Consider the following 25,386-nt stretch of genomic DNA (forward strand, 5'->3'; position numbering starts at 1 on the left):
CATGGGAGAGCGGATTGCCGTGTCTCAGCTGTTCCCTAATACACTGAGCGCAAAGTACATGCATGAAGCGAACCAGTGGTAACATCGGTTGAAAACCATCACTGCCTATCTGTCTTAACTGTAGTCTTGTAAGGAAGAAAAAGCATGTGAGGTTAGGAATGGATTAAAAAAAAATTCAGTTCATTTCCAAATACCATCTTCATTCATTTGAGATTAATCTAAAATATCAACTTTTCTTTCTTTTCTCCCTCTTTTTTTCTTTCTCTCTCTCTCTCTCTCTCTTGGTGTCTGTGTGCTTTTACGTGTGGGAGGCATACAATTTGAAATTTCATCACATTGTCGAAGACATTTCAAAATGCTTCTTGCACTTTATTTATTTATTTGTTTGTCACAGAGTGTCTCTGCCCACTCAGAGCAACTTGGATGGCATGCAGATTAAAAACATTTAAAGAAATCAAGTAACAATCAGAACTGTTAAAAAGAAAAAAAAAGATAGTTGAGCAAAGAAGCAGCAATACCACCACCACAAAAGCATCATATAAGGAGCCCACACCATTTCTTAACCTGACACCTGTGGGCAAAGCTATGCCTTGAAGGTTTATCTAAAAGAGAATAGGACTGGGACTGTTCAGATCTCCCAAAAATGCTGTTCTGGGGGGATGGGGGCAGGTTCTGAGATAGAGAAGACATATCTCCAGATTCCCATTGGATGACATTGCTTGGAAGACAGGACTCAAAGTATGCTCACTGTTCATATCATATAGAAATGGCAGATACCACAAAAAAAGATGGCCCATCAAATAACAAGGCACTCTTCCAGGGCATTTTTGATGACAACCATTGCATTGAAAGATATGTGCATTCATCATATTTACTACTGCAGTTGATATCCTGAAAGTAGGAAAGTGTAATTTGCAATATTTGAAAGTAAATGAAAAAAATATTATATTTTTATTACTGCTCTTTACTGGTTTTATCTTACAGGTATTGATTCAGAAATAAGTTCTCCAACATCCAGTGATGCTTATTCCCAATAAGTGATGATCATGATGATGATCATGGTGACAATAACTGTAGGAGAAGACAATCTTCTCCTAGTTCAAAATTTGGGAAGGGAGAAAGCTATATTCTGCAAATAAGTTTAGGTATTCTTTTCACCCTATTAACTGTATTTAAGCGATATATTAATACACATACGCAAACACATACACATACACCAGAGGTGGTATTCAGCAGGTTCTGACCAGTTCTGGAGAATCGGTAGTGGACATTTTGAGTAGTTCGGAGAACCAGTAAATACCACCTCTGAATGGCCCGCCCCCATCTATTCTCTGCTTCCTGAGTCCCAGCTGATCAGGAGGAAATGGGGATTTTGCAGTAACCTTCTCCTGATGTGGGGTGGGAATGGAGATTTTACAGTATCCTTCCCCTGCCATGCCCACCAAGCCATGCCACGTCCACCAAGCCACGCCCACAGAATCAGTAGTAAAAAAATTTGAATCCCACCACTGACATACACATACATATACATCAGTGGTGGGTTTCAAATTTTTTACTACCGGTTCTATGGGTGTGGCTTGGTGGGCATGGCATGGCTTGGTGGGCGTGGCTTGGTGGGCATAACAGGGGAAGGATACTGTAAAATCTCCATTCCCTCCCCAATCCAGGGGAAGGATACTGTAAAATCCCCATTCCCTCCCCAATCCAGGGGAAAGTTACTGCAAAATCCCCATTTCCTCCTGATCAGCTGGGACTCAGGAAGCAGAGAATAGATGGGGGCGGGCATTCAGAGGTGGTATTTACTGGTTCTCCAAACTACTCAAAATGTCCACTACCGATTCTCCAGAACTGGTCAGAACCTGCTGAAAACAAACTCTGATATACATGTACAAATACATAGAGAGATAAGAGAGGAGACAGAGAGGGGGAGAGAGAGAGAGAGAAAGAGAGAGGGGGGAAAATTCATATTCACATTTCATTGTAATGTAAGAGTTAAGGTATTCAATTGGAACTAAGGAAGCCCATTTAAACCTGAAGTTCACTCAGTGTAACTTTGTACCTGCTGCTGTATCTCACTTCTCAGATTAAAATGAAGGGACTCCCACATAGGAACTGCCTTTTATTCCAAAAGCACAAACAGGGTACTAATTAATTACTCACAGAAAAAACAAACAAACCCTACTGTGTTGTACATTTAAATGTAATGTAGTTGAGCAATATGGAATGGTCAAAAATAATTAAAGCATTTTTTCCCTCCTCACAGAAAATCTTAAAAACGAACTACTTTGTAATAATAACCAGCAGCCTAGCAGAGAACGAACTGTCCATGGGATGGTTTGGACAGATACCAGTGTTTTCCTTTACTTGGTTGAATCAGGCTCAAATTAGAAGAAGATACGCAGAGCTTACTAGCAAAATTAATAACTTTAAAGCAGGTTTACTGATTTATTAATACATCTATCAAAATGGTTAAAGATTTTCCGTGGTAGATAAGCAGCTGAAATTTAGTTCCCACCCAGATTGAGAGATTCTGATGATCACAAAGCTTTGAAAATGAGATTTCCCACACTAAATGAAAACGAGGATATGGGATATAAGAGCAGCTGGTTTTTCAGCAGAGAGAAAGTGAAGCCATTCTTACGATGGCTCATATATTTTGACTGTGTGACAGCAAAGAGGCCTGTAGGAAAAGTTCTTTCATCCACTTTAAACATTTGTTAGCCTGAGATGAGGAGGAGAATTCCAAAGGCAGGGAGAAATTTATTTGTATTATTGCAGAATGTAGACTGTATTGACCAGTTTCCAATCATCAGACACTGCAAGAAAATAGCCAGCCATTTCTCCCTTGCTTTCTGTGTGTAATGCACCACATAGGATCATTATAATAGCAATGTACCCACTGAATGAATACTGAACAATGGAGAATTGCAAACTTGAAAGACCAAAAGAAAGCGATGCAGAATTACTGACTGGCCAATCTGTGGCTGGGAACATCATCCGCACTCTAGAGACAGATCAGTCTATAAGGCCAGCACTTTTATTAAATTAATTGCAAGACATTTGCCAAAATCACCACCAATTTTTGGTGCCAGGAAAAACGTGATGCTTTGATAGCAATGGTAGTTTAAACCATGAGATGTGCTCCAGACCATCATCCCCTGTTGAACTTCCTATGCATCTGGTTATACCTTTTGCCATCTCTAGAATTTTCACCAGTTAATGTACAAAGGCATCCTTCAGCATCCCTTCCCACCCCCAAGAATAACCTGGGCTAAGGGAGAATCATAACTAAAAGTCATTGAATGCCTTGCATACTTTATTTATGTACAGCCAGTTAATATGGACTCATAGCAGTGTATAATAAAAAACAAAACAATAATAACAGAAGAATAAAATCAAAATTAAAACCATGGCAACATTTCATAAATTGATACATGCAGAAATCATAGAAATAAGCAGTACACAGATGACAGAGCTTAAATGATCTTCTGAATGATACAATTTCTAAGGCTTTTGTAAAGGTTAGAAGAGATGGTGGCATCTGGATTTCTAGTGGGAAGGTGCTCCACAAAGCAAGCAACACTAATGAGAAATAAACTGTTCTTGTTCTCCTCTGGATTTGACATGGGGGAAGGGACTTCAGTAGCCCAAATTGAGATATCCATGTTGGTCAGGTGGGATCTATTTGAAGGAGAAGGTCTTGCAGGTACCAATGTGCCAAGTCATGCAAGGCTTTAAAAGCCAAAGTGAGCATTTTTAATTGGGTCCATAAGCCTATCATGCCTTCTTTGACATGCACTTGCTCCTTGGAATGGCACCCCTTCAGGGGAATGTGTTGTCTTGACCCTAATGTCCTTTTAATGAGCCTTGAAGACTTGACTTTTCCCCCATCAAGATCTTGGGATGAGGAATTGTTTTTTGGATTTCTTTTTATTATTAGGACTGACTTCTTTTTGGCTTCTGTTATTTTGATCTGGTCTTGATATTTTACTGGATTTTTTTTTTATTTTTTTGTATTGACTGCTTTTATTGTAAGCATCTCAGAACTGGTTGAGTTGGGTGGCTCTGTGAAACTTGATTAAATAAATAAACAATGAATTAATTGCTAATGCAGAGTCTGCAGCATCAGTGTTACATCTGAATAGTGGCTCTCGCCCACCAGCAAGCAGCCAACAAAAACCTAGCATATGGTATAAACAATCAAATCTTTCAGATGACTTAAACACACAGCAAAGGAAAGTGATGCTCTGCCCTTTTGAGAATGTGACATATTAGAATGAAGATGGAGAAAGGGTCTGCATAATTAAATTTCCTTTTGTGTAAAAATAAATTCTATACATACACATGCTGGGGATGAGCAAATTTCTTGAGGATAAACCTTAACTGCTGGTCTCTGAACTTGCTTAATCACAGTACCAATCTTTGCATCTGGGAGAAACTTTACTAACTTTTTGTTCGTAGGACTGACTAGAGTTAACATTTTTCAGAAATTAGACTTTTCTCCAGAACTCTGCCTTATTGTTCTGGTGAGGAGATGCATGTCTTGGTTCTAGCTCACATACATGTAAAGATATGAAGTTAACTTTAAAAATTGTGTGCAGATTCTACTGAGATCGTCCCAAAGGTGCTTTTTCAGGAGGCAACTAGACTTTTTTGTTTTTTCTTTTGAAGACATTTTGCTTCTCATCCAAAAAGCTTCTTCAGCTCTGACAGGATCGTGGGGAATGGAAGGATTTATATTCCTTGCAGACACTGGTAATTTGCATCCTTTTAGAGGGTCATTGAAGCACTTGGAGGTTTATCTGTGTCCTCAGGGTCACCCGAGTAGTGTTCCTGGTTCCTGCAGTCTGCAATTTTTCCTCTGGAAATCCATTCCTACTCCCACACCATTCAAAGGGTGTTCCTCCCAAATCGTATAGCTAAAAGTCTGTAGAGATTCTCAGTCATCCAGGTCATGGTTGTCCCAAAGGTGCTTTTTGGACAACCTTGACCTGGATAACTGAGAAACTCTACAGACTTATTGCCACTGAGATATTTCAATCATATGTCTAGGGAAGGGGAAACTATTGTAAAGAAATAAATAAAGTGGCAGGCTTTGTTGTGAAAACAGAAATATTATTATGATGCTGTTGTGATCTGTGTTGACTAACATATCAGAGCTCCCTATATCCACATCTCTCTTCCTGACACACTAATTTTCCAGTGGTGAATGCATTTAAATCAAGGGCAGTTCTTAACGTAATTTCTTAATAGATGGCTCGTCCACGTGAAAGTTACATAGAACCTTATCAAAATTCTTCAGATTTTCAGAAGTCATACCAAGTAAGTGAAAAAGCACTAGATACATGCTGAAGTGCATGCTCTTCATCCCATGTTAAATGTAAAGGTAAAGGTTCCCCTCGCACATATGTGCTAGTCATTCCTAACTCTAGGGAGCAGTGCTCATCTCCATTTCAAAGCCAAACAGCCAGCGCTGTCCGAAGACATCTCCATAGTCATGTGGCCGGCATGATTAAATGGCAAAGGCGCACGGAATGCTGTTACCTTCCCACCAAAGGTGGTCCCTATTTTTCTACTTGCATTTTTTACGTGCTTTCGAACTGGTAGGTTGGCAGAAGCTGGGATAAGTAACAGGAGCTCACCCTGTTACACGGCACTGGGGATTCAAACCACTGAACTGCCAACCTTTTGATTGATAAGCTCAGAATCTTAGCCACTGAGCCACCGCATCCCTCTCATCCTATGTTAGATTCCTATTAATTGTGCAGAAATAATTTATCATGCTTAAGACCAGCTGTTTTTCCATGCAGGGCAACATTTCTTCTGACATTGCTCCTACTACAAAATGAGGCCAAAACAATGGAATTCTACTTTCCATTATCCATAACTTGAACAAAGAGATCCACCTTCATCAGCTATCGAATGCCAAAACATTTGCATTCATGAACTTTAATTTAAAAATAAGCAAATACAAAACAGAACAATGACTTAACTATTGTGCACACAATCTCTTTCCATGGCAAATCCAGTTTTCCTTTGTACAGAAACAACAGATTACTATCAAGGAAACAGAACCGGACCAAATCTGTTTCAGGGCTTCTCTTTCAACTTACATAGTTAGACTGCTCCTAGGAGAACTGGAATGAACTCTGTGAGGTAAGAGTGGTACCTGCCTCCTTATCCTGTCAAATACCTGGAGGGGAAATGATGCAAGCCTCACCTCACTGGTTATCATTATTATGTCATCCAGATCAATCATTTGCAGCTCAAATGCATTGTAAATGCAGCTTTGATCATTCGTTACACTTTGTTAGTATTTATCAGTTCCAGGACTGTTTTAATCTGAAACAGCAAAGCAAGAAAGCCTAGTCACCAAGTGTAGTCTCTTAATTTTAAATATACATATTTTTTCTTACGCACACACATACACACCCAAACAATGTTGAACTATTGAATACAAGCTGCACAAAGAAAACATGACAAAAATAATGGCAAGAGTAAAACTTTAATGAATGACAGGCAAATGGGTATCCACCAAGACGGCTCCTTTAGAATCAAGGGGCTCTCTCAACAACAATCCCCTGAAAGAATTCAAGCTGTATGGAGAATTAAAGCAGGTTCACACAATGCAAGATTTTGTTACATGAAACTGGCATCACATGTCAGTCGTTCTGAAGTGGGAGCGTTCATATTTACAGAAAGATAAACATGGCAAATTGTCTGAGTTGAATAGCTGATCCCTTCTTACATAAATAACTGCAGTGGAAACATCCAAGAGCATAAACTTAACTACAATTTAAATTCATACTCCATTTGCAATCAGCTCCCCTTTTCCTTCTGCTTATGAAAATCTGGTCATCTCAAGAGGGTTGGGGAAATCAGTTGTTTGCACTTTCAATCCAGGTTTTGGTACATTGAAAGAAACAACAAGGGAAAGATTGGGCCAAAGCTCAATGGAAAATTAAATGCTTTTGAATGTTGATTTCAACAGAAAAAATACTTTTATATATATGACTCATCAAACTAAAAGGGAATCACTTGCTTTGAACTAGTGTATTGAAAGAATAAGAAAGGGATATCAGTTCCTAGTTCTCATCAAGAATTCAAGTCTCCTTTTAAGTAACAGTAACAGAGTTAGAAGGTACCTTGGAGGTCATCTAGTCCAACCCCCTGCTCATGCAGGAGACCTATACTAGGGATTCGAACCACCGAACTGCTGATCTTTCTGATCAACAAGCTCAGCATCTTAGCCACTGAACCACCTAGAAGTCTCTGAATAGAAATAAATACCTCCCAAATCTACTCTCTTAATTACTAAATATAATATGATCACAAGGGGCTGATGGGGCAACATTTGACTTTATGTTTATATTTATACACATTCATCCTTCTGTTTACATGTACCATCTAGACTTGCACGGGAAACATCCAAACCCTGTTGAATTACAAAAAAGAAGTGTTTCAGTTATAGAATTTAAAATTCCTTTCCTGTAAATATCTTGGAGAAATTTGAATTGTGCTAAGCAAGCTATCAAGAAATGGTTGCTACTGGAAATCATATCTATAGGTAATTTAGTGGGCTATATCTGTTCTGCAAGTGTGTATATTTGTATTTGTATGTCTGGAATAGGGCAGTACCTCCCTTCCAAACTTTATGATTAATTTTTTTTATTTTTTTTTTACTTTTTCTTAGTTTGGATTACCAAAGTCCAAAGTTATGTTCCATCTCAAACACAGGGGCCTTCCATGCCACTCTGGTTTGCAGCACTACATCCTATGAAACAATTTTAGGCTCACCTGTCAGTCCATCAAAAAATTGATACTTAAGTTTTTCTAAAAGTCAAACAAGATGGTGCCATCTGGATTTCTAGTGGGAAGCTGCTCCACAGGGTAGGCACCACTAATGAGAAACAAATTGTTTTTGCTTTCCTCAGATCTGACATGGAGGAAGATACTTCAGCAGCCCAAATTGATATGCTTATACTAGACAGATGGGGTACGTTTATGATGTAGAAGGGGCTTATACATATCATAAAGGTATGATAGGGATCTGGAACACATGTTGTAGGCACTCTCACAACATCATTGCTGTGATTGAGCTTATCTGTTCATTCTATGGCTACATGATGAATGAGTGTGGTCTGCTACTTAAATTCCCATTTTCTAGAAAACCAACTGTGGAGGTTGTTATCCACAATGATCTTGAGACCTTAGGATGTTGTACAACTCACCTCTATCTTGTCTTTGGACATTATTGTCCTCAGCACAGAAAGCTGCTGTTTTTAATTTTCTGGAATAAAGATGATGCTTGAGACTGGTCTTTCTTCTATATCAGGGCAGCCTATACATAAAAATGTAGAGAGAGGTAGGTCCTTTGTTTTGATGCATACTCATTCTCCACTTCTTCAAAAACAATGAAACTCAGTTTCAGCAGAAAGCTTGGCAGGTGCCAAGAGAAGACTCTCCAACACTTTGTTGCCAATGGGCATCAGGATGCCCAGACTGCTTTGAGTTTTTAAGAGCTGATTCTAGGGAAACTGCCAAAGTAACTCTGCACTCTCTGACAGTAGGGAATCTTCTCAGCCAAGATGTTTTAGCTGCCTTCCCCCACCCGCTGGGCCCTTGAATAAGTGGCATTTTAATCTACGCTCATTCACAAAGAAAATTGCAGCAGGGCAATGTTTCAACAATATACAGCAGTGTATATGATTTGTTCCTTTGAAGGGCAATATCTGCCAAACAAACTCAGCATTCAAGAGGCCACAATTTTGTAACCAGCAACAGATTGAGGCAATGAACGGAGTTGAAGAAAAACAGGTTAAAATGAGTTCAGCATTGTGTGGTTTTTATTCAAAATATTTCCTACTGTAAAAAATTAAATTGGAACGGGACAGGAGGAAGGGAGGGTGTGTAAAGAAAGATACATATGAGTGTACAATTTTATAAGACATTCTGCTTCTGTGATCTTCAAGTGTTGAACCAAGTAAGAAACCTTTCTGAAACAAATACTTTACATGCCTGGTTCAGTAAAACTTTGCTAAGATATCTAGCTTCCTAAAACATAAAGATCTAAGAAATGTATTTTGGGGCAGACTAAAAATCTAGCCTTCTAATTTCATAGTGACTAAGAGAATAACAATGGGAAGTCCCAAAACAAGGCCTGAGTATACTAATACTTAGCCAAATATGTTTGCCAGGAAACAGTTCTGAGAGTATTGGCTTTGATACAACCTGTGCTGGATGTGGGGGGTAAAAAAACCCCCCCAATATCAGGCTTTACTGCCCAGAAATGTTTCCTGAACCACCAATCTTATATGTTTAGAACAGCAAGATACTCAACGTTATAGTATCCAAGTTGAGAAGAGCTTTAACACTGGCTTGATCTAATGCTCTTCCTTTAATCATTTTGGAAGACAGATACAAACAAAAAATATCCCTAAACTGCTTAATTATGTCCCTGTGATAACAGGTGCTATAGAATCTATTGCCCATATTTTACTCCACTGCTGCCTGAATATAGATACTAGACAACCTGTGTCCAGTTGGCTCATCATTTCAGAGATCTTTCCTTAGCTAAACAGAGAAACCGAATCCATAGGCAAAAAAACAGTGGGAACCAGAGTGACATCTGACTTCCTGCTGGCTTCCCCATTGAGCTTCCTTATGGGAAGCTAGCAGGGAACATCAGAAATTTATTTTCCTTCCTTCCTTCCTTCCTTCCTTCCTTCCTTCCTTCCTTCCTTCCTTCCTTCCTTCCTTCCTTCCTTCCTTCCTTCTTTCCCGCCTCTGCCTGCCTGCCTGCCTTCTTCCTTCTCTTCTCTTCCCTTTTCATTAGGCAGATAAATGGCTGCTGCTGAGTGGGAGAAGGAGTGAGGGATCACAAGAGAGGCTGGGAAACTACATTCCTTGAGAGCAGCAATAACCTGGCAGAGCTGAAGCAGCAGCAGCCTGGCACCACAGAAGCTTACCTCAACTTCCCAAAATTTCATTTCCTTAGGAGTCATGGTTTCCCTAATTTTGGATTTGAGCTACTTTGTTTCAAAAATGATCGCCCTGTGATATACTGTTTCACCCAGTTAAAGGTTATGGGAACAAGAATTTTAATACTACATACCCATGTTTTCCTCAAAATAAGACCCTGTCTTATACTTTTTTCCACCAAAAAAGGCACCAGGTCTTATTTTCGGGAGGAGGTATTGTCCACTGACTCACCTAACTTGCGCATGTCACCCCTGCCCTCCTTTTCGCCTTCAGAAACTTCTTCAGCTTATTTTGGGGATAAGACCCCGCCCACTCCAAGGTGCACAGGTAAAAATTAAGCTAAGCTGGAGATGGGGGGGGGTGGAGCTGCCCTACTATTTACCTTTGGATAGTTGCAGCCAGGCCTCGCACACCTCAGTGCCTTTCTTCTGCAGCCAGCAAGGCTTTCCTGAAGGCCTCTGTAGCCGATAACAGAGCTCAGGATCCAACTGGAGCTTAATTTTAGCTTAATTTTTCCAATTTAGCTTAATTTTTACCCGTGCACCTTGGAGTGGGAGGGGTCTTAATTAGGGATTATTTTGTGGATAAGGCTTATATTGGGCACACGTGTAACAATCAAGCTAGGACTTAGTTTTTGAGTAGGTCGTATTTTGGGGAAAACACAGGTAGATTAGAATTCATATTATTTTCCCTCACTTGGTAAAATACCTAAGTCAATCTGATACTTTCTACCTACAAATTCTGCTTTTTGATCAAAGGGGCTCTATCTCTCTAGTTATTGCCAAGTTTGGTTAGGCTGCTAGTAAGACAAATCTTTCACCTTTTATTGTTCACATTTTTAGCTGCCCATGTCCCTTTAATTATATTAAAAGTTTTAAACAAGGAGATAAAAACTAATATAAATTGATATAAAGTAAGGAAGAAAAAAAGAAAAAGAAATAAAAAGAAAAGGAAAAAATTGAATAATAGAAAAGAAAGAAAAAAAGTTATAATGAAGTGGCTTCCAATAATCTCCACAGCAGATACAAATATATTTTAATCTCAAATTACATCATATTACACTTCTTTCTATAATCTGTCCTTCTAGTCAGCAAAACCACAAATAAAAAGTTCATCCCCCCCCCATTTTTACACATAAGGTTTCTTGTCCCCAATAAACATAAATAATGTCTTTTCTCTAAGCAAAAAAGTCAATTTATAAATTTCAGCAATTTTATCAACCATTCCTTCATAGTGGATGGTGTTAAATCTTTCCATCTATGTGCGTATAGTACAGTAAAGTCGCAAAACACTTCCATGGCTTTTTTCTAGCTGTTTATCGATTAACCCTAAAAAGAAAAGTTCTGGCTTCAATTGAATATTAATTTTTAAAACCCCCAGTATCAAAATCTGTATTTGAACGGTTGTAACTTGAGGATTCATTTGCAAAACATTCTGATTTATAACAAATGTTTTCAATACAATTGTTCCAGTTTACATACTGTACAACTAGATATGAGTTTCAGTTATGCCACTGATCTTGTCACAAGCTTTCTGGAGATCTCCTTTTCTAGGCTCTTGTTATTATAGCTTTTCTTTTTTGCAGTTAATTTTCCTAGAAGGAATAGAAATTGCTCTTTGGCATGACACAACATAAAAATATATTATTAAAGCTTGACTCTTTGGGTTAGATAACATTTTACAAAAATGAGGCATCTGCAGTTTTGTGAAATGTTATCTTACATATTTCAGTAGTATAGATTCACTTACATCCATTGGCTGTGGGTTATGCCTGGATCCTTCCCTGAAGTACCCCCAAATTCTTCCATGAGAATTCAGCCACAGAATAGCTGATATCCAGCTGAGCTGCTTTATATATGTTTTATAAAAGGTCAATGTGCATGAACTAAGTGTCAACACATCTGTTTTGCTTCTTCAGTCTCTACCAAACACACATACACAAAGGTCATTTTTTGTGTCTGGCCTCTGGTAGCCCTTAGAGGCCATAGCATTTTTTAAAAAAATTAAATAATGTGTACCTGTCAAGCAGAGAAAAGGTGTGCACTTTTACACAGAAGTGGTACAGCCTAAAATTCTAGAACCATGCATATTATATGATTGTCAAGTTGGAAAAATACAGAATCTTGCACATTTAAGCTAACAATTATATAGTTTTGCAAAGACATTTTGGATTAATAATTTCTTAATCCTTTAATATTTATTTCTAGTTGTCTTTTTGACTAGAAGCCATAGATGATCTGTTAACAGCTATGATATATGGAAATATTTTATATTTAAAGGGCAGGTGGGTTTATTCAGTATTCCAACAAGTAAAGGCCGATCCTATGTCAACTGTTCATCTTGCTCAAGAAGATAACTGGCTTGCAAGCTCAGACAAGTGTGGTGCTAATACTTTTTTCTGCACTTTTTTCTGCTACTCTCATTTAATATGAAATAGAGGAAGAATTAAGATAGAAGCCACAGATAAGGTAACAACAGCAATCTGTTTAATAACAATGCATCTTAAGAAAATAAAATTGGGACCTTCAGTTGCCTTTCAGTAGACACACTGAGCAAAGTTATTGATTGTCCTCTCGTTCTATGCTGAGATGCAATATATTTCAATTTACGTTATAATAAATATTTTCAAATTGCACCTGTTCATATAAATCAGCATATATACCTTGTTTACAAACAGGTGCTCTTTTTTGGTCCTCTTTTATGGTAATAGATTTTACTTTTAGGGTGGTGCAGACATGGACTGCCTACCTCTCTGTCTAATCTATGAGACTGGCAAATAAATTTTTGATTAAATTGTGTGCTTATGTGGATATGTGCGAGACAACAAAAATTGTTTAGAAGATGAAACAAGAGCTTGAAAATTAATAAGAAGCCAGGATGATACTTGCTGCAGAGGACAGAAGAAAAAGTTGAAAGTAAGAAGCAGCTGAGCGAAGATAAACTGATCTGAAAATAAGAAAGATTAGAGCTACCCTGGGTATTGGGGAGCAGGTGGATCCCCTTCCAGATAAGGCACTGATTTAAGTGACACATCACTTTCTAAAGATGCTTTTGTGGAACCAAAAAAGCATTCTTGGGGGGGGAGGGGAGTGGTGCTTGAGGTTAGTGCTTAGTTTCACAGCATACCTGCTATGATTTTTTTAAAGAGCCGAGGTGGTGCAGTGGTTAGAGTGCAGTACTGCAGGCTACTTCTGTTGATCACCAGCTGCCAGTAGTTTGGCATATCGAATCTCACCAGGCTCAAGGTTGACTCAGCCTTCCATCCTTCTGAGGTGAGTAAAATGAGGACCCAGATTGTTGGACGCAATATGCTGACTCTGTAAACCGCTTAGAGAGGACTGTAAAGCAATGTGAAGCGGTATATAAGTCTAAGTGCTATTGCTATTAATAATCAATGGAATCTAACATAAAATAAGATGGAACATGGGGTAATTGATTGCCAGGGTGTCATGAAACCTGTGTGAATTCCTCAAGTATCAAACTGCAGATTCAGGTTCTAGACAGGTTCCTCCACAAAGCATTGTCTGGTCTGGTCTGATGTGTCCATTCCCTTTGCATGTTTTAGAACAAATCCTAGCCTCATCCCCCTTCTTAAAAGAAATTTCATGTAAGCAAATGAGGGAACAAAACAACCCTACCTTTCTCATTTGCTCCCCAATGAGGCAACAGTGCTTGAAGATAATATTTGTAGGTTATGACTTCTGAATATGTTTTGGACTGTGAGTATTTCGAGCTATAATAAGAGGGACTTAAGATTCATTTTTTTAAGCAAAACTGATTGTCTTCTGAAAAGCTACCCCCTTTCATAGGAATAATTATTATTGTACACACTAAAATCCAAATGTATATTTTCTCTGCTTCTTTTATTTACAACTTAAAGTGCTTTCCCCAGTAAATCAACAAATATGAGTATTCATGTCACCAAGTACTGATGATTAAAAATAATTACTTTAATGGTAGCTGGCCTGGTGCCAAACATGATTAGGAGCTGCATTTCAAGCATGATAGTAGATAATTTACATTTCCTTTCAACTAATTCCAAACTACTCTTAATGGATTCTATTTTAGTTTTTATGAATTAATAGAAATTTAGTGCCCGGTCGTCTATATTTCAGTCACAATTTGTTCACGTCCGTAGAATTGTCCTCAAAAAGAAAAGTGCACCACGACAACTCTCCCCCTCTGAGAACCCAAATTCCTTACTTGTATTCTTATGAAAGGCAAATTGGGAAGAACATCTTTCTTTCTTGACACTTGTTAATTCACTAAGGAAAAAAGAAAGCAGACATCCTGTATGTTGCATTTGTTTAACAGAATCTAATAAGATAAACAGGTTGAGTCTTGCCTGGTATTTGTTTTCCAACGTTCAGATTGATCAATACACCTGGTTCTGGTGCCAGAAAGGATGTTTCCTGTGTCTTTTGCTCCAGGGCTGGCCTCAGGTTTAAAAGCATCTTGAGCTAGGAATCTTCTTATAACAAGTCTCCCAGGGCTACCCCCTCTAGAGATCTTCTAGCATTATTATCCAGGGTCTAGATATGCATGGTGGGCAAACAGTAATAGCCACCTGACTCAACATTTCTATTATCAGTGCTAGGCCAAGGGCAATTATTATCTTTACATTTAGAGAACATAAAGAGAAGGCCCAGGGAGGAAGAACATGACAGGGACTGTTGACATCTTTCTGATTCACAGCAACAAAGTGAAATGCAGATGCTTTAACCATAATGGCAAAAGTGTGGGAAGCTAGCGGCTATTGTGGTGGACACTCCATCTCATCATCATGCTGAGTTAATGCTGAAGTCAAGAATGACCCTCATTCTTCTTTCTGTTTCTGTCTGTCTATCTAGATACACTGGAATGTCTTCATATTTTTAATTTCATGTCTTAATACATCTCTTATTGTTGCAGCTCCTGTTATAACTTTATGATTTGTTTCAAATGTATTTGGTGTTTATTGTAATATTATCAATACATTTATTTACATTTATCTTAGAAGATGATAGATGATAGATAGATAGATAGATAGATAGATAGATAGATAGATAGATAGATAGATAGATAGGCAGGCAGGCAGGCAGGCAGGCAGGCAGGCAGGCAGGCAGACAGACAGACAGACAGACAGACAGACAGACAGATGGATGATAGAGAGACAGGCACATTGTTAACAGAGAATAGTTGTAGGTTTTTGGAGTTGGTCATGGTGAGTTGCCTTGGCCTCTGCCAAACCATTTGGAGGCTTCAGTCAAGGACAAGTCACATGCTGGGAAAACAATAAGATAATACAACATTAATAAGAGTTCCTTAATAAGATAGATAGATAGATAGATAGATAGATAGATAGATAGATAGATAGATAGATAGATAGATGATAAGATAATTTTGTACTTTGATTTCTTATCATATCATGGTGGTTAATAAAAACATAGTATCTTCTCTGGTGGTTGCAGTGGAAGAATATTTTGAGGATGCTCATATATTTTCTTAAGACTGAAACCTCCCAGTTTCAGAGGCTGGCCTGAGCACAGGATTGCACTTTGCCAAAAACAGAGAAGTGGGAATTTAATGAATCTTACACATTATGGCCTTGTACTGGTTTAAGCAAAAAAAAAAATAAAAAAAAAATCTGGATGATTTGCAGCATAGGAAAAATCAGCAAATGATCAAAAGCTTTTCTCGCTACAGTTCTCAGGGAGAGAGAGGGAAGGAGGGAGGGAGAGAGAGAGAGAAAGATTGATATTACAGAAGTTCCTTACCCCAATTTATAGCCCATGGATAGCCGGTATTTAAAAAAGAATGCTATAATGGCTAATTATATTTTGCCTCTCAAAAAGGTAGTCACCAGAAAGTGAGGAAGGAAGAATAAGCTTTCTCCCAAATAATTTAATCCCTGGGCCATCTTAGACGCATTGAGAATATCATAACATAGGGAGATACATATTTTCTTTGTAATCTTCCTTCTCAGAGTGGGAAATTCTCTTGAATTCAGGGTTGATGTCCTTTAGGTAAATACAATAATCTCCTATAAGCAAGAGCCGATTAACGTGAGCCAGTCCTGAGCTGGTGACCTGGGGTGTCTAAGGAACTGGTTTCTATGTACTCAAGACTGATGTGACAAGCAGTTTGCCTACAGCTTTTGAAGTCTTCATCTTGATTGATAAGGTTCTCGTTCATCTTAATGGGTTGACTGAATATAGTCATCTAGTAAGGTGAGTGAACAATGAACTCACACAGTTTCTATGCCAATGGTTCCACATGAAGTGGCTCTATTGCTTTCAATTTTTTCCGCTTTTTATTAAAAAAATCTGGAGAAATCTAAGTTGAAACATGCTTTGTCTGTGCAAGATAACTAGGGTCACAATCCAGAAAGAAAATGAAAATTACTGCTCCTTTTTCTCTTTTGTCCACTACTAGTGATAAAAATCTCATACACCCCCCCCCCAAATTGTCCTGCAGCCAATAAATCTACACATGAAGATTCTATGAATTTATATTAATCAAGAGCTCAATTACATGAATATTAATCAACAACACAATCACATGAATATTACACACATATATTATATAGAATGCATTCATAGATAACTATATACTATAAATGACTGAAATTAACTAGTGTGTGTATGGGGGAGGAATGTTTTGGTGTGCAAAACAGGAACAAGAGATGAAATTATTTTATGCATGAATGATGTTAAGTAAGTCTTAACAGTGCTAGGTGACTCTCCAAACAAACCTACAGGATGCTAGCACCAGAAAACAAGTATTTTTTTCCTGTGGTTTAGCTCTTAGCTAAGATTACAGTGGAATAGCTGATGTTCGCTATTCCACTGTAATCTTAGCTAAGAGCTAAACAAGAGGAAAAAATATACTTGTCTTTTGGTGCTAGCATCTTGTAGGTTTGTTTGGAGAGTCACCTAGCACTGGAAAATGTTTTTTCTAGTCTTGGCTGCTACCCTCCTCACTTGCACATTGCCTTCCTCTTAAAATGTGATACCTGAAGTAGGATATAATTTTTTAAATGTGTCCTTATGTTGTTTTTGTTCATCAGGTAGACATGAGGGACACATTAGTAAATATTTACCAGTTTAGGTTACTATGGGATATGTGAAATAATATAATGCTTTGGGGAAATGGCCAGGAAATAAATTTTCTTTATAAATATGTGCTATAATATTCTTGAAAACCAGTCTGTTAAAATTTGCAGTTCTAATTGTTTCCGACCCAATGGAATGTTGGAAATAAATTGTGCAAATTAAGTTTGGGGAAAATGTCTATCTGCTTTATTGTCCATCAGCAGGATGGTTGTCTAACTTTTTTTAAAAAAAAATGGGGTCAAATTGGATGTTGGGGGAGGAGCCAGCAAAAGAAAGATTAAATTTGGAAATCGTCTGAATCCTGATGGGAATTTGGAGAAAAGTATTGAAGAAAAAAAATCCCCAAATGCAACCCTCTAGGAGAGGTGGTTGCACAGCAGCTCAGAATATTGTTGACTTTTTCACTCTTTCTTCCCAATCACACAACCGAGAGCAGAGTTGCTGTTAAGGGGCTGGGAAGAATTCTAGAAGCTGTGTTCTGCTTGCATTCCCTAACTTGTTATTTCTTCTAAGTGTTTGCTTACAAAGTGGCAGCTTCCTTGAGCTGTTCCATCAATAAGCCTCTGATTGCGAAAAACACTGCAAAGGGGCACTTGAAACTCCATGTTCAGTTAGTGATTTATTTGTGTTAATTTTCCACTTCAAAAAGGAACAATGAATAGCTACTGTAATAAGAGTTTTGTGTGATTTCCTATACAGTTCATTTTGTCATCTGCTGAATAGAGATCGGTAAGCTTTCAAAGCGCTTCAAGAATACCAACAAATACTTTATTATAGGTTTGCCTGTAGACACGTACGTTCAATAGAGAACATTAATACTGCATTTGGAAGCCATTGTACATAGTCTCCATGACTTTGTTGAAAAGAATGCTGGTGATTTTCTTGTTACTTTGTATTTTTAATTCAGAAGGCAATGTTACATGATATAGCGGCAGGGCAAACAGAAGAAAAAATTCCAGTAAACCTCCAACAGAAAGCTATTTCAAACAAAACAAGGTCCAAATTATTTAATGTAATATTATGGATATTAATTTAAACCATGGAAAAGTAATAATGGTAATAATAATGGACATGGCAGTATCTGAGTGCCAGAAGAAAAATAACTGAAGAAAGTCACATTTTGTACTAAATACAAAAACCTGCAATAGAGGTAGAATGACTATGGCAAAAGAAATAAAGATAGCACCAATAGTAACAAGCACCTTGGCTTGTGATCCCAAAACATCTGGAGCACCACTTGAACACCATTGGCAATGACAAAGTCCCTATCAGTCAATTACAAAAGGCAACTTTGCTTGGAACAGCTTACTTATTATGACGATACTTTAATACCATCAAGCAATACTATCTGTCTATCCCAGATGTTTGGGAAGGACTCAATAGGTGGATGAAAGTGCCAAATCCAGGCTAAACATCTGTGCAACTAATCATAATAATTCTATGCTTTCATTCAAAATCAAACCATAACATTAACATTTTCACAGTTAGATTTTTTTTAAGCAACATTGAGAGTTCCAGTTGTTAACATGTAAATGGACAAAATAGGGAAAGGTTACAACAGAATACTACAACTATAGTCTGAGTTGGAGATTGAAAAAAATACATATTGGAGAGGAAGGTTAATTTCAAATTATTCTGAACATTCAAATGTTTTCTGTTTATTTTTCATCTACTCATAGGACTGGTCTTTAGATAACAACAGGTATGATTATATAAGATAAAAGAACTCTATGAGAGTTTGAAGACCAACATCTTGGGGCATGGGACATGCCAAGCATGATGGAATTCTTGCAGCAGGGGACGATATGATACCTCCTTTTGTCATATACCTGATAGACTCTTTGGTATTCAAGTCAGCCATTCGCTTCCATCACATCTTCTCTGTATGAGAACCACCCTCATTTGGTTAGCGCTAATTCTAACCAAATGAGTTCTCACCAGCTCAATGTTGACTCCACTATCCATCCTTCCTAGGTCAGTTAAATGAGGACCCAGATTGTTGGGGGCAACATCTGTAAACCGCTTAGAGAGGGCTGTAAAGCACTGTGAAGTGGTGTATAAGTCTAAGTGCGATTGCTATTGCTAGCGCTTGCTATCCTTGCCTTTTCCTTTGGATAGAAAACACATCTTGCTTCTTCTTCCTACTGACATCTGAACGTCTCCACTGTAGTATCTATTATAAGTCTTGTATGGCATCTCAGATACAAACTTCAAGAATCTCCACCATGGATAACCTTCATATCCTTACTGTCTTTGTCTGGAAAGTTAGTATACAAGGCAAGGACAGTCAGATGACTTGTTTTTAATGTTTTTCTTGCTGTGTCCTGTGGTTGAACAAAAAGGATGCTACTTGCCTCCTTAGACTTGTTTTGCTTTTGCTCCAATTGAACTGGGGTGTGGGGCTGAATGAGTCCCTAGTTGCCATGCTATGTGCTATAGAGCAGAGGTTTCCAATTTTTTTCTCAGGCCAAGGATCACTGTTAGGTTTTGTTTTTTTTTAACTCCTGTAATCCTTGATCACAAGCAAATGTCCAGTGCCAGAAACCCATCAAGTTCTCATGGAACTCTAGAGTTATAAAAAACACAGTTTGAAAAATTTTATCTTTCTTTCTTTCTTTCTTTCTTTCTTTCTTTCTTTCTTTCTTTCTTTCTTTCTTTCTTTCTTTCTTTCTTTTTCTTCCTTCCTTCCTTCCTTCCTTCCTCCTCCCTCCCTCCCCCCTCCCTCCCTCATTTATTTATTTATTTATTTATTTATTTATTTATTTATTTATTTATTTATTTCATCACCCATCTCCCTTGTGTGACTCTGAGTGGCTGACAAGTTAAAACAGCAACATACATGTCATATATATATATATGCCAAAAAAACAGTAGTGATGCCTGATGTACAACATGCCAAATAGAATAGTCATCACACTGAAACCAACAGCTGTAGGTTTGGCTTCAGCCACTAGGGTTTTAATTTAACATTCAAAGATTTAAGAATGGGATTCTCTAAATTCACAGACTGCATATCTCTGGAACATCCTGCCCCAGCTACTATATGTCTAAATATTCAGAAAGTGCATAAGCCTACACCAACTGGGAGGAGAAAAAAAAAACACAACCATCATATTTCTTAGACTATGTAATGGAACTCACTCTGCATACAATATTAGCAATATGCATAATTCTATTTCTTCTTCATCTTTCTCTATATGACACAATTAATTCAATCTTTTATTTCTCATATTCTCTGTTCCTAGTAGGAGGGCTGAATCATATTTCAAGGAAAAAGAATGCTTAATTAAAACCATTGTTCTGTGATGTTTTCTCCTGCAAGACAAACTAAAAACTGTGGCCTGTCTGAGAGGTTTTACAGGCATCTTGACATTGGCAAGCTGTATGTGATCATCACTATTTTAGAAACTAAGAAGTTTGGTGCTGAATGTGTGTGTGTGTGTGAGAGAGAGAGAGAAGAAAGGTTAAGAGAGATCTCCTACTATTCTCCTGGAAGACCATCATTTTGCCTCTAACAGCTGGAATGTGTATTTCCAAAAATGGAGAAATAATAATACAAAACCCCACATCTTGCTCCTTCTTCCCATGAAATATTGGAAAAACCTTTATTGTAATCTAACATGATTTGGTTCCTGATAAGACATAATTTGCATATTTGATGGGTCTTCCTTATTCCATTTTGGCCTTGCAAGTAGGTATATACATGACTCCAAAATCACACTTACATTTCCCCCCTCCTTTCCCCCCTTTTAACCCTACCCAAATTGTTTGATGACATGTTGAAACTTGCAACCATTTTACATAACTCCAATTTATCTGACATTTGTAGATTCTGGACTCCTTTTCTTTTGGCCAGCACAGAATTGTGACCCACCCCACTCAAAAAAATGGGTGGGGGATGATTTCCTCTTGCTTGTCAGGACAATAGACTGCATAATGAAGTATATCATGGTTGTGTTCAGAAGTTATTGCAAAAATTTCTTAACAACAGCAATGTGATTAAAAGTGGTGATGGGATCTTCGCATGTTCTCCCTTGCTTCTTGGCCATTGGCATCAATTAAGTTCAACAAATGTGGAGGATTAGAAAGTCCCCATCTCCATACTGTAAGGAGATACTCATTGAAAGAATCATGCATCCAAATTCCAGGGACTCTTACATGTAACAGAATACTGGATGGGAATGCATTGTGAATGCAAGACTTTAAGCATGGCACTTGGCAACACTTGACCCTAAGAATTAATCAAGACTTCATTCATCTGTGCAAGATACGACATATGTAAGTGACATAAGCTGAATATGTGTTTGGTTGTTGAATTTTGGAGCCCTCGTTCGATCGATAATTTATTTTGAATTTAACCAGCTCAGGTTGGAGGAAAAGCAAACAAAAGAACCCCTGGGGAGTTTTGTTTGTTTCAAACTTTTGAGGCCTCGGAGACCCAGGCTTCCAGTTGTGCTTGCTAGAAGTCATTGAAAATTGGCAACCCAGTTGGTGACCCAACACAACGTGATTATAAGCCTTGGCAGACAGTGAATACTGCCAGCCACCTGGACAATTCCTTTGCTTTCTTTAGATTTTAGACAGCCTTCCCCCCCCCACTTTTTTTTTCTCTTTTACTTTTTTTTTTTTTACTCTTTCTCTCTCCTTTCATTACTAGTGTTTGCTGCTGTTGCTGGAAATATTTTCAAAGTGGAACACAATGTTTTGAGTTGCCCAGCCAGAATTTAACTGTCCTTTTTCAGTGTTGCCAAACTTCCTGTTTTCAGCAAAAAAAAACCAAAAAAAAAAAAAAAAAACCAAACCCATAATTTATTATCGTGGTGGTTCTTTAGAATTCAAAAGATTTTTCAGGCACAATCATCACCGCCCCTCCCCAAACTTGGCTTTTCACATCTTTTCAAAGAATAAACTTGCCGGCTTCCTCTTAATTATTCTTCCTGTCTAATAGCACAGAAATAAATTTAACCTTTGCAATTGCAAGCGAGATGCAGAAAGTGTTTTAATTATTCACCAATTTGTCAACCCAAACTTAAAAGAACAGGGGATTATTTTTCAAGTGCTGGAGAATAGTGGTATGCTAGCCTTCTTTAATTTCTCAGGTGCTTTGGCAGTATGTGCAGTTGTGGTTCTCTGAAAGCCAGTTTCAAATAAGCCACAGATTCAAACCTTCCTGGTCAGCTCTATAATGAGTTCATCAATCAACAGCAGATTCAAGACACAATGTGGCGATAGGCATCTTGGCACCCCCGCCCCCCCCGCTTCGTCTAATATGAGGAGAATTCATTGAAAGTCTCTGCAGAAAAGCAGAATTTAAAAGCAGTTCGGGAACATGCACCTGCTCCTTCCAATCTCTTCAACTGAAATGAGGGCTACATATCTGGGAACGAGAGTGCAAGTGGCTGGCAAGAAATATCTTTGTCCTTCAAATATGTCGGAAAACATTCAGGAATGCAGAGACTGAGAGGCCCAGCAGTGAGTTAATTGCAGCACCTGTCCCCACCGTCTTCTCATGCTTGGGGCAACCTATCAGATCTGGTCTGCAAAAATCCAGAAGGCTGATAGATGGCAGAAAGTGATGCAGGAAACTCGGTCTCTCTGCTGCCATCTAGGGGGCATCCAAATTTTTGTATGGATCTAATATCTGATAGCCCTAATGTTATGCAAGGTTTGTGCCACTGTTTTATGTCTGTTGAAGACAATGGCATAGAAAAAGGGAGAACGCGAGAAACACAAAGCATCAAAATAACTCATGTTTTACTGCTTGATTTTTCTACCTTGAATGGAAAGCATCAGTTCTATCAATCATTTCAAACTGTAGGATTCTATCCACCGTTCTGCCTTATCATCACCATTGTTGGTGATGAAAGAAAGAAAGATACAGTGTAAGATGTGATAATAATTTGCACAATATACCCATCCATTTTTGTTGTATGTATGCTACTGGCTATTGAGTTTGTTTGACAGTTCACATAGTTTATTAGGAAAATAATCCTAGATTCTAGAACAGGAATCTACACTGAATGATGCTTTCCATCTTCCAGTTCAGTGTTTTCTGCACTGACTGGCAGCAGCTTTGAGAGATTTCAGATGGGAGAGTTTCTGTGGTCAAGATAGTTAAGAGGGGCTAAAGACTGATCTTGGGACTTCAGCATGCCTAGTAGGTGCTCCAATCCTGAACGTAGGCCTTCTTTTCATCTTGGAAGCACCAAGGACCATTCAATAGAAATCAGCAACAGAGTAAGTAGGATTTTTTTTCCAGTGGTGATAAAGACAAAATAATCTAACTGGTCAGATTTTGGAGATCTTTTACTTTCAGAAAGTGGGCTAACCACATTTTTCATCAGTTCACATAACTTTTGTATTATTTGAATTTTGTATTGCATTTGTAGCTGAATATTTTTTCCTGGAATTGTATATTTTACATCTGAATGTTTACTTTACTTATACTGATAGCATCAGGTAAGAATTCTACGGTTCAGTTGTAAAACCGCAATTCCAATAATTCTAATGATCTAGCAGATTCCTATTAACTTTGTAGTAGTAATAGTACTTAGACTTATATACCGCTTAATAGTGCTTTACATCCCTCTCTAAGTGTTTACACAGTCGGCATATTGTCCCCAACAATCTGGGTCCTCATTTTACCAACTTTGGAAGGATGAAAGGCTGAGTCAATCTTGAGGTGATCAGGATCGAACTGCTGGCAGTGGGAATGCAGAATCAGTCTGCAATTCTGCATTCTAACCACTGTTGCACCAAGGCTGTTAGATAATCTTGTCCATGAGAATTTGGTATGCTTGGCATTCTATGTTGATTTTCTCTTCATTGACTCCAGGCAATATATTTTTCCATAGATTCCAGGTAATATATTTCTGCTTGGGTCTAAAAGAACCATTTTCTGATCAAAGAGACTGTTTGATATTTGGTGTCACTCATGGATGGAAAATACCATCACAAATCTTTCAAAAGACACTGCACTTTTCTTTTCAGATATGTCCCCTCATTCAATATCCCTACTATAGCCTTTCACTTTTAGTGGCAATGACATTTAACTTTGCTATCCAAAACATACTTGATCTTTTGGTTCCAACCTCTGAAAAACAAAATCCTAGAAAGGAATCCTTCTCCACACGCTACTTCAGGAACAATTTAAAAAAAAATTCCACTAGCATAATTCTGCATTTTTTTTCTTTCTCTTTTATTCTTAAACCTATAGTTAGTCAATTATAAAATATACCATGCATTCTGTGTCATAATTAGAACCAAAATATTATCTTAAAGTATCATAAAATCTATGCTAAAGGTTAGGGTTGCTTCATCCTTTGGTAAATAAAAATATTTCCTTTTCCAGGATGCACGTTAGACATTTCCAAAAGTTAATGGAATAATATCCCTTTTCCAGTTTCTCAGTATTATCAAAGCTTTTAGCCAACTCCCATGCATGATAGAACCAAAATTCTTCATAGACAGTCAGATTCCAGAGGTCTGATATATAATTCAACATCCATTGACATCTTTAAGTTTTAAACATCTCCTCATAAATCTACTTATATACAATAAAATACTATTCCAAAAAGTGTTAAAGGTACACAGGGCCATATCACATGGGTTATTGAACCCTCAAAATCTTTTACATTTCCAGCAAAAAAAAAAAAGTCTTATTTTTCTATGTTTTTTGGAAGCCCAATATCCTCTGAATACATTTTTGATTAATTAGTATTAATCTCAAATCAGTCAATACCTTTTGAACATTTTCAAGAACATAAAGCCATTGATGTGGCAATAACAGATATTCCAGTTCTTTGGTTCATATTTGATGTATCCCAGTAACATCTACTTTAAAAACATTCTTGAATTTTTGATAAAGATATTTTATGGGTTTAACTTCTGTCATGAATTCCCCCAAATAAAGAAGCATATGAGGTGCCTTTGAAGAGACCAAACAATCTGCCCCATATTGAGTCATTAAAACCTGCTTATATTGAAAATACTGCGAGCTAGGAAAACCACATTCAGTCCGAAGTAAAAAAAAAAAAGTCCTTAAAAGTAATCATTACATTGTAATTGATTCAAAGCTGCAATCCCAGCTTCCTCCCAGAATTTCCAATAAAACATTTTGCTATTTATTTTTAAAGTAGAATTTTTCCAAAACGTTAAATATTCATGGGTCTCATTATCAAAATCCAATCTGTGACCCAATATTGGTCAAAGATTCTTTGCTGTCTTTAACTCTTTCCTTTCCAGCTATCTTTATAATATTTTTCTCTCATTCTTATTCTCTCCTTATAGCCATTTAGCTTTCATTCTATTG

This window comes from Pantherophis guttatus, chromosome 1 (assembly GCF_059756535.1).
Source record: "Pantherophis guttatus breed Tessera chromosome 1, ASM5975653v1, whole genome shotgun sequence".
Taxonomy (NCBI): Eukaryota; Metazoa; Chordata; class Lepidosauria; order Squamata; family Colubridae; genus Pantherophis; species Pantherophis guttatus.